The 9898-nt window shown below is 39.1% G+C and overlaps 1 long non-coding RNA gene across 1 annotated transcript; it reads right to left on the bottom strand.

Annotated features, from left to right (window-relative positions):
• Window positions 1-1376: 1376 nt before the first annotated feature.
• LOC135226115 (uncharacterized) lies at window positions 1377-9492 on the bottom strand. The gene is made up of 3 exons (XR_010317170.1): window positions 9429-9492; window positions 2722-3567; window positions 1377-1956 (listed from the first exon to the last, which is right to left on the bottom strand). It is a non-coding gene; the product is annotated as an uncharacterized LOC135226115 (long non-coding RNA).
• Window positions 9493-9898: the final 406 nt, after the last annotated feature.

Below are 9898 nucleotides of genomic sequence, written 5' to 3'. Positions count from 1 at the left end.
TTGTGATAGCCGAGCTCATATCCGTGTCCATGCCTGAAGTTGTCGCCAGTGCCGTGTTAAGTCGTCAGATCCAGGGGAGGGCAAACATTGGTCGATATCCATAGATTCAAATATATTTGTAGACTGCTTGGTTATATCAAGAAGGTATCGTGGGTCAGTCAGGTATTCAAATTCTCCACCAATGGCACAAGTGAGAGTCGACTCCCAATGGTCCACCCCATACCCTACCCTTACGGGATAGCACCAATACGCTTGCAGTGGCCCAGGTATAAGCCTATCCGCCTGCTGGGAGTTCTGCCCCCACTAATGGGGGACCGACTCCCCACTCCAAACGTATGGTGGGCTTCCGGACAAAAGCCAGGAGGTCCCATCCCAAACACCAGCCCCCTGGATTCCGATGGGCTGATGTTTGGAGATGGTTCGCCCTCAAGGTAGCAATGGGAGGGTCCCATCACTACCTCTTGGGTCCAAACCATATCAGGTGGCGACTCAACCACCACAACTCCCACAATTAGCTTCGAATGCAAACCCCTTCCAAAACACGATCCCTTCTCAGACTCACCTAAGCAGTAAAATTTAACAAAAGTGGAAAATTCCACATAATTAATCCGAAATGCTAATAAAAAATATTACATGAAGGAGAAGGATGTAGTAAGAATGAAAAATTGCAGAAAGAAGGAAAAGTTCTGACTAATTTAGTTGGATCAGCAGCTGGGCCCCAAGGACCACTGAGAAAACAACCCCACCAGGCATCAGAGCCCAGCTGCTGGTCCCATAAGCCCCTACCCAACGCCAAGGGAAGGGTCAGCATCTTAGGGGGGAGCTTCTGATGGAAGCCCTCCTAACTCTATCTTTCTCAAGTTTCCTTACATAAGAAGCCAAGGTCTTCCATTCCACTTCCGTTAAACTCTCACATTCCAGACAGGTATTAGTTGCAGAACAATCATTCCCCCTACATTTTTTACAGACCGTGTGAGGATCCACCGCAGCTTTCGGTAGCCTCACCTTACATTCCTCTTTCGTACACACACTAAATACAGGTACCACGTCAGACATTTTAAAGAGAATCCAAACCAAAATCCAAAAAACGGTCCACGATAAGCGTATGCCAAAGCCAAAGATCAATATACAACACCAAAGATCAAACAGATAATCCTCGGCCAACGAGAAAAGAATTCCAAAGCAGGAGGTACCAACAACGGTGTTGTTGTTACCGGCGACAGAAAAATTCTGGTTAGAAAACGGGAATGGTTCCTATTCCCGCCACCCAGCGGCAGGAGTGGGCTGGTCACCTGACCTACCTGTCGCGTGTGCCGCGAGTTTTGAATTCTGTCGGGACGTCGGAGACTATAGCTAAGTATATATCTGCCGGGGAAGTTGCATGTACAAAACCCTAATTCGGTTGGAGTTCACTGTTCAGTGATTTTTTTTTTTTAAAAAAGCTGTATTGTAAGTAAAGATCTTTTAATATAGCACAAATTATTTCATTTAACCAATTAAGAACAAATTCAAGTCAGGAACTATGCAATTTTAAAGTTACAAGTTAGTGATTATCAACAAATTTTAATTTTTAATATTAGAAGGTGCTTTCAACATTCCTGCAAGTAAATTATGCTTTATATTTTATGAAGCTTGACAAAGTTAATACTGATCTTACTGAAGGACAGCATTACTTGGAATCTAAAGGTTCTGAAGTGCTAATTGTTCGTGAACAAATCTAAATTTAAGTGCGCATATATCCGATCTGTATAGATTAAGACTTTGGGGTTCTAGTATAGAGAAATAAAAATTTTGTACATTTATCGACGATGACTGTTTGCTTCAAGATGGCTTGATTGATGGGATCATCTTGATAATGACTTGTGTTGCCGAGACGTTAGAGTTTCCCCTTGAATATGTAAAGTTCTTTTCAGGCAAGATACTATACCTTGCCTCTAATCCGGTTATCTCAAGATTCTGAAATTCAAGAAAAAAATTAGAACTGGAAAAAAAACTTCTGTATTAACAATAAGTTGTTACAACTACTAGTTTTTACATAGTGCTTTTAAAAATGATTCAAGATGGGTCTGTCCCTTATAGATCATTCTAGCATTACCGAAGACAGTATACTGCTGTTGTGTCAAAGTGATGAGTGCAATGTGCATTTACCAGCATTTAATCCAGACAATCCTATATAGACAATAAAAATGGCGCCATGATTTTAACGTTAATTTAAACTACTTCACTAAAACTTAACCTTAAATTATTATAAAATGCCCAGTTGATTTGTAAGTTAAAAGAAAAAAAACAGTACTCGCTTCATTAATACTATCTCCACATTGAAATCAAAACGTAAACTTGTAAGCAATGACAAGAAAATATTTTCACTTTTTGTAGGCATCAAAACAGATTAGACATATCTCCAACTCGAATGCGTTTATTCTATGCATGCAGAATACTTGAAATTCAAGTATTATACACCAGATTTTTCCAGTTTAATGTATCTGGCGATGAAGAAACTGTTTAAAGATACCTACAGCACTTGTGTTAAAATTATGGGGAGACCCATCAAGCACTTTCAATAACCTTGCAAACAATGACACTGCATACTCTAACACTACTGCATACTCTAACACTACTGCAATACTAAAATAAAGTTCTTAGCCTGCAAACTTATGAGAGAAATTTTCAATTGAAAAAAAAAAACTAGCTATGGTATCTAATACGTTACTAATAGCTCACCTTTGAGATTTCCGTGCCGTGCAGCAGATAATTCTACGAAGTTTTATTACTCGTGAGAATTCCATGATGTCACCTATCGTCTAGCAGGAAATCTCAACCTTCATTTGGCTATGAAATATATGCTGTTCATCATCCCCTGGCACCTGGAATAGGATTCCATGACGTTGATCTTCATATTAAATTGACAGAGGATCCATTAAGCTGACCTTCACTTCTTGATATAGGATGCCATAGAATTGACCTTAAGTAATTTGTCAGAGGATTCCACAACGCTGACCCTCACCATCCTATGACGAGAAATTCACTACTTTGACCTTCGCTTTCATGTGGTAAAGGTTTCCAGGACTTGACATTTTACCCACAATTGGCAGAGGATTCAGTGACGACCTTACTTCTTATGTCGAAAAGGTCTCCATGACGTTGACCTTGACCTCTCATTCGGCAGAGGATTCCACGGATTTCTGCATCACTTCATGTTTATTTTCACTTCTCTTTTGGCAAAGGATCCCATGGCTCTAACCTTCAATGTTAAATAGGCTGGGCATCTCATGGCATTGACCACTAATTTGGCAGAGTATTCCATTGCGTTGACCTTCACATTTTAATTGGGCAGGGAATCCCACAATGTTGACCTGCTTTTCTCATTTCGTAGAGTATTCCATGATGTTGACCTTCACTTCCCTACGCAGTTGATGATCTTCACCTTTCAATTGGCAGAGGATTCCATGACCTTACCTTCACCTCATTTGTCAGAATCCCATGGCAGTCTATACTTATCAATTAGCTATGAATTCCATAGCATGGACTTTCTTTCCGTCACTGCTTGTAGTTTGAAATAGAATGAACCTGCCAGGGGTGAAAATATGCTTTGAAAACAAGGTGTATTGGTTTACAAATATACCAGTTAACTGATACACCTACACAGCTAAAAACTAGGACTCCTAACCATTTACTTCGATTTACCACGAACGAATGAAATTTGTCAAGATAAAATTCGCCCGGATGGGATTGACGAGTCTTACAGCTTTAAAATTGGCTGAGAGATCTTAAGACCAGATAAGACTTCTTTCAAATCAATATATCTGAAGAATACCATAACGCTTGGGAAAGGTCTTTCTGAATCTTTCAGAGGGGGGAAAGATTTTGGCCACTGTATATGGTACAAGGGCATATATTCGTGGTATCTAAACCAGTAGGGTCAACTCAAGTGGCAATTCCACTTGAACCTAACTAAATCTTGTGCGAACTTATTGTAGATTAAGATTAACATTCTCCACGTTTAAAACAGAACCATACTGAAAATTGCTAGCTGTAAAATTCATTATCTATAATCTTGCAATAAACAAAATTCTTTAAAACTTTGCTTGCAATATGAAAGACTATTTTAGAAATTTATTTAAAAAAAATACACACCCTTACCACGCTGAGCTTCGCGAGGCATTTCCAGTATGGAAAATAAGATTGGATTATTTCAATAATACTAGCAAACTTAACCATCGTGATAAAATACGGGTGCAAAAGTGAAAAATTTATATGCACTATTTGTTCAGCAATATTAAAAGAGCGATTTTTATACATACCTACTACAGAACCTCTTTGTACACAATATTATCAGTTTGTCCACAACTTAATTTCAATTTGGCAGAGTCAGTTGCTCTGCTCATCGCCACATACAGTTGGCCATGCGTGAACATGGGTGACGGCAGAAACACACCAACACGATCCAAAGTCTGGCTGTTACGGACCCTGAGATCTCAGAGACATGTTACGGCCTCTGAGGGAGGTCCGCTTCAAGTTCGATAGAAATAAAAAAAAAAAAAAAAAAAAAAAAAACTTAACACAAAACAGTTGAAACTGGGGATATGAATATAGAAAGAAACACTAACACAACAAAGGTTTATTTACAAGCTTACTAACAAAGGTAAATGCAGAATGGTATCTCCTATTTACATAAAAAGACAGAATCTTATGCTGCATGAACTGGGGGAAACAGTGAGGTAATAAGAATACTTGCTAAACAGTTTGGCACTTCGAAGAGGTGGCTTTATACAAGTAGATCGGCGATTGCGGACGTCCTCTTGACTCCGTATTGCAGAAACTAATCTTCTTGTAAGGCAGGATTTCCCCAACACCTGTAACAGGACCTTTTCTTCTCTGAAGTCTGCTCGACGTCGAGATAACACGGTAGACCACACCTGAAGACGACTAGACCAATATCCAACCAACTCTTTTGATTGATACTTCGTCGGTTCCTTTTTCTCGTATCTCACGGAAGATCTCTGCTGCTGCTGATCTCTCACTGATAATCTGATCTGTGGCTCTTACTAACTGGTGATCTCTCTCTTTTACGATCTCTCTCTCTTCTACGATCACTCCTCTCCAAAGTTCGTTCGTCGTATTTATACGGCACTCTGGGGGCGGAGCCTACGGCGAACGTCACCGACTCCAGGGATTTCTAGAACTTCTTAGATGAATCTAGACGAGGTATTGCATCAGAAATCGCGGCGTTTCTCACGTAACGACGAGATCCACAACACTCCTGCTGATTCTGGAACAACCACGAACATAGGCGCCTCCAACAGTGGCGCGAAAACCTCCTTGCTGCCGAACTTCTCGAAAATGCGTTCTCCTTTCCTTTATCTTTCTTTGCTATGAAGCAATTACCATCACACTGGCCCTGTGACTTGTTTGCAGTGAATGAGAAGGCCAGGTTGATGGAAAACTGCCTGCGCCGTAACTGGAACGGAAACTGGTTGTCTGAAGGCATCAGAGGAATCCGGGGGATGAACAGATGTTTGCCGGTGTGAGGGCCCGTTCCTATCACTGCTTCGATGATGTGGGAGTTTAGCTCCATAACTGTGTACCTCGTTCCGTTGCAATGTCCATTGGCAGGATCGAAATTCCGAAGCAACATTACCGGGCAGTACTTCTTCGTTATTTTGTGCACTGGCAGTCCCGATACATTTAAGTTATTCAAAAAATCTTGAGGATATTAAAGAAAATTTTCATCTTCTATTGTGTCCGAGCTGAAATATTAGAGACTTTCTCCAGGGAAGTTGTACAGAAATTATGTATGAAAATTCGTAAAGTAACCAAGTCTACGGGAATAACCAGCCTCGTTTCACTGCCAGAAAATGGTCCGTTTCAGGGAAACCCCTTCTCACCCCCACAACCTACAAAGGAGGGGGTTAGGTAGGGGGGTAGGTTGGATGAAACCCCATTACAAACCATCTTAGGGGTCCCCACCATAACCCTGCCAAGTTTCATGCCCATCTGACCAGCCGTTTGGCCGTGATTGAATGAGAGACAGACATTACCCCCATTATAGTATGATAAGAAGTTATTGGAGACCGTATACTTTCAAGTTAATTTACACTGGTCTTTGAATAAATTTCACAATTCGTTTAAGAGCGATAGTAAATACCTGGATCAGGTGAAGAGAACTATGGATTGGGTACAGATCTCTTCTCTAAGCTATGGCATATTTCTCTACTATTTTTCGATAAGCCATAACACCATCACTTTCATTGGGGTATTATACCGGTTCCGGGACCAGTAACCGAATAAGTTCAGCCTTTTAATTTTGAAAAAAAAATTTCTGCAATTCGCTAATTACACCTAAATCTCCAGCAGCTGAAATGGCCTACAATAGTCACAATTAAGTTGAAAGCCTTCAAGTACAAGTCTTCAAAGGCTTAAACCGATTTATTTCCACGTCTTGACCACAAGTGATACACAAAAAAAATTATTCAGAACTCATACAATAATTACCAGGAGGTACCCACTAATCAAATCTTCACCAAACCAGGCCATATAACCAGAAATGGAGATAAATACTGCAACAATTGCAAGACATTGCGCCAAATTACGATTAAAGTTTCAAGCTCACTCACAATCAATCCTGCAAGTATGGCTAAAACTAGACATTTCATTTAATAAAATTTTAAATAGTAAAATAATTATTCTTTAGATTATCAAAACACTACATATGTATTTTGGGTAATTCTTCAGAAGCAAGCCGCATCACCAGTTTCTAAAAGAAAATTAACAATCCTTCATTTAATGGTGTTTTTTCAGTGAATCTCCTCTTGTTTTCTTGAGGAAATGTTATTTTAACCCCCTTTTCCACCCAACAAGCTTGGGGGCCCCCAGTTGGGAATCGGGGGTTTTGGGTGGGGAAATACCAGAAAGGAGTGCTTTGCAGCAATAATAATAATTGGGAGCACCTACAGATTCGCGGGCCCACTCGACCGCCGACCGAAATCGGCGGAAGAACGCCAAAACCAATATGGCGGCGATACCAAAACAACAACAAACAAAGTAGGTTGCGACTACATATCCGCGACGATCGATTTGTGTGCGCCGTCAGTAAGGCCGTAGCGGAACTGCGCTTCGCGCCTTATCCGCATATTTAAAGATTCTTAGCAAGCACGGCATTTACTGGCAAGACGTAATGTTGCGCTGCGCGCGCTAGCCACAGGGGTTACAGTAAGACTACTTACCGCGGCGGATGGATTTGGGCGTCGCATCACTTTCGTCACTACAGAGCGATCACACTTAAAGGCATTCCTGTTGTAGTCTATCCAACAAATAGCTCCACAACACTCGCAGTTTTTTTGCTTTAGAATTAAATTATGTCTTTGAGCATATTCAATCACAACTTCTTTACTACCACTAGACAAATAATAAAATTCACCGTAACCCACATTGCACTGCAAACAATCGGTAGGAAATCTAAGGTGTCAAAATTAATGCCAGAAGGGCCAGCCACTGCCTCTACCATAGCTACATTAAGACAAAATGCCGGTTTTTGCTTCATTATTTGAGTATTCAGTCATACAAGGATACCTGTGGACACTTGACAGGTAACTATTACTCCGCTAAAATAATAGTTTAACTTAATTTTCAACTAAAGTCGTTCTAATTGGTTATGAAACCCATTACATCATAACGATGTCACACCTCTCAGCCAATAATGAGTAACTGGAACTGCTTTTGTTTGCGTAAGAAAGTTAGAGGGCTCATAAAAGGAAACATTACCGTAGAGGAAACACCTCTCCCGACTTTGGAAAAATTCGAGGTAAAAACTTATCAAGCTCATTTAATTCCATCCCGTTCAATCTCATATAATGACTACTTTTTACATTGCTTTTCACATGCTCTTTCCATGTAGGTGATTATTTTAATATCCAGTGCGGATTGCTTCTGAAGAATTACCGTATTTTGCAATTGCAGTTCATTGAAGTTAGATAATATTAAAGTTTTAAGGTGCAGCACATAACTATTCATAATCTGTTTATTTTAAAAGCATTCTTTATTTACAGAAAATCCTGTCCTAGCCATAAGTGATGAAACTAGAAAAAGACTTTTCAAAATACGGGATTAGCATCTACAACTTTAGCCGTAAACTGCACTGTTTAAATTAAAATGCTATTTTAATTTGAAATAAAAGTCCACCGGTACACGATTTTTCAACCATGAGCATTAAAGAAATTCAATGAAAGTGATCTAGGGTTTAGTCAAGGACAGTGTACACACAACCCTGATTTACCATTGACCAAATTTAATCCCTGGTTATATGTAAAACATTAAGACTAAGCATATATTAAAACGGAAATTATATAGATAAAACTCCACGGGGATGACCGTAGAAATATGACAAATACCCTCGCCCTCAACTACCTCGCCAAGTACCCTCGCCCTCACAACTACCTCGCCAAGTACCCTCGCCCTCACAAATAACACTGAAAATTCCCTGACAATGATCTCATCTGTATACAGTTTCATAGAACATTGTTCATATTTACTCTGGATATAGCATACATAATCTATAAAAATCCATAAATAAAATAGAAATAAAAAGGATTATTGTTTTCGCCACCTTCAGAACTTAAGGCTTTCTAACAAAAACTGTTCAACAATTTCGGATTGTTGCACAATCCTAAATGAATAGTTGGGTAAAAAAAAAAAATTGAAAAGTCAATTTACTTTTACATGCATTATGCCTAACCTGTTATTCCATTCATCTATTTTGCTTTAGTAACTGGGTTTGCAAGCTTACCGACATTTAATTAACACTAAACAGAAAGGTTCTCAAAATATCAAATTAATCTTCAAACTTTACATATAGGCTACTTCGCAGCCACAAGTCTCCCTAGAAACTGGCGAGAATTTAATCGAGAACCAAATATAACATACTGCTTCAGCAGGCCTATCTTTAGCTGGACAACCCCAGATAAAGGCTTAATTTATACTAAAGCCTACAGCTTTATGGCTAATGGCCAGTGGAATTTAACTGGCCTACTATAAATAAGATTAATTCGTGAAGACCTTAAATACATAAAATGGCCCCCTAGAGCATAAAGATCAAAATTATTTGAAAGACTGGACTAAATATATTTGATAATTTTACGCATATTTACGCATATTATCGAGTAACTATGTAAATGCAAACACCGACAAAAATCAATATTTCACTGTAGGTGTGAAACCGTACCATTCTGCTCATGAAACAGTTCACAGGATATAAATGAAAAACTTCCCCAGTTCAAAGTCCCAAAGCATATCACGTACAAGCAAAAAGCTAACAAAGTTCGGCCATTTTTATTAGCAAAGCCTCAAAAACCCTAAGCCTAAAAACAAACCATTAAAAGCTGGAGAAATGCTTACAGAAAAGCAAAACGCAACAATAGATACACAAAACACACCTGACAATGAACATGATTCCTAGTTCTGACTTCTGACTTCTGAGTAGGGTTTTTTTTCTTCTAGACTAGGACAAGGAAGATAAAACAAGAACAGTGGACTCCTGTTTCCTAGCAAGACACGTGGCGCCATCTACAATTACATCACCAGCCAGTTGTACAGTTTCCTTGGAAGAAAAGTAGCGCCATCTACATTTAAATCAATAAAACACATTTCCTTCATTTGGTCAATAAGGCGGGCTTCATTAATTTGTCAGTTGTAGTAGGGCATTTTTTTTTTCATTTTCTTTCATGCCATAGGTGTGTAAAAGATTTTTTTGTAATAGGTGTGTAAAAGATTTTTTTTTTTTTAGTCTGCAATTGTTCCCTTGACTTATTTCTAAAACTGACATTTCTAAATAAAGTTACTGAAAGGTTCCATTGTTTATTTTATTAAAAAATGCACTTCAAAAATAAAGAAACAGACAAATCCT

Source organism: Macrobrachium nipponense, chromosome 14, assembly GCF_015104395.2.
Source record: "Macrobrachium nipponense isolate FS-2020 chromosome 14, ASM1510439v2, whole genome shotgun sequence".
NCBI lineage: Eukaryota > Metazoa > Arthropoda > Malacostraca > Decapoda > Palaemonidae > Macrobrachium > Macrobrachium nipponense.
The sequence above is the reverse complement of the archived record's forward strand: the minus strand, read 5'-3'. Positions and strand labels throughout refer to the sequence as shown.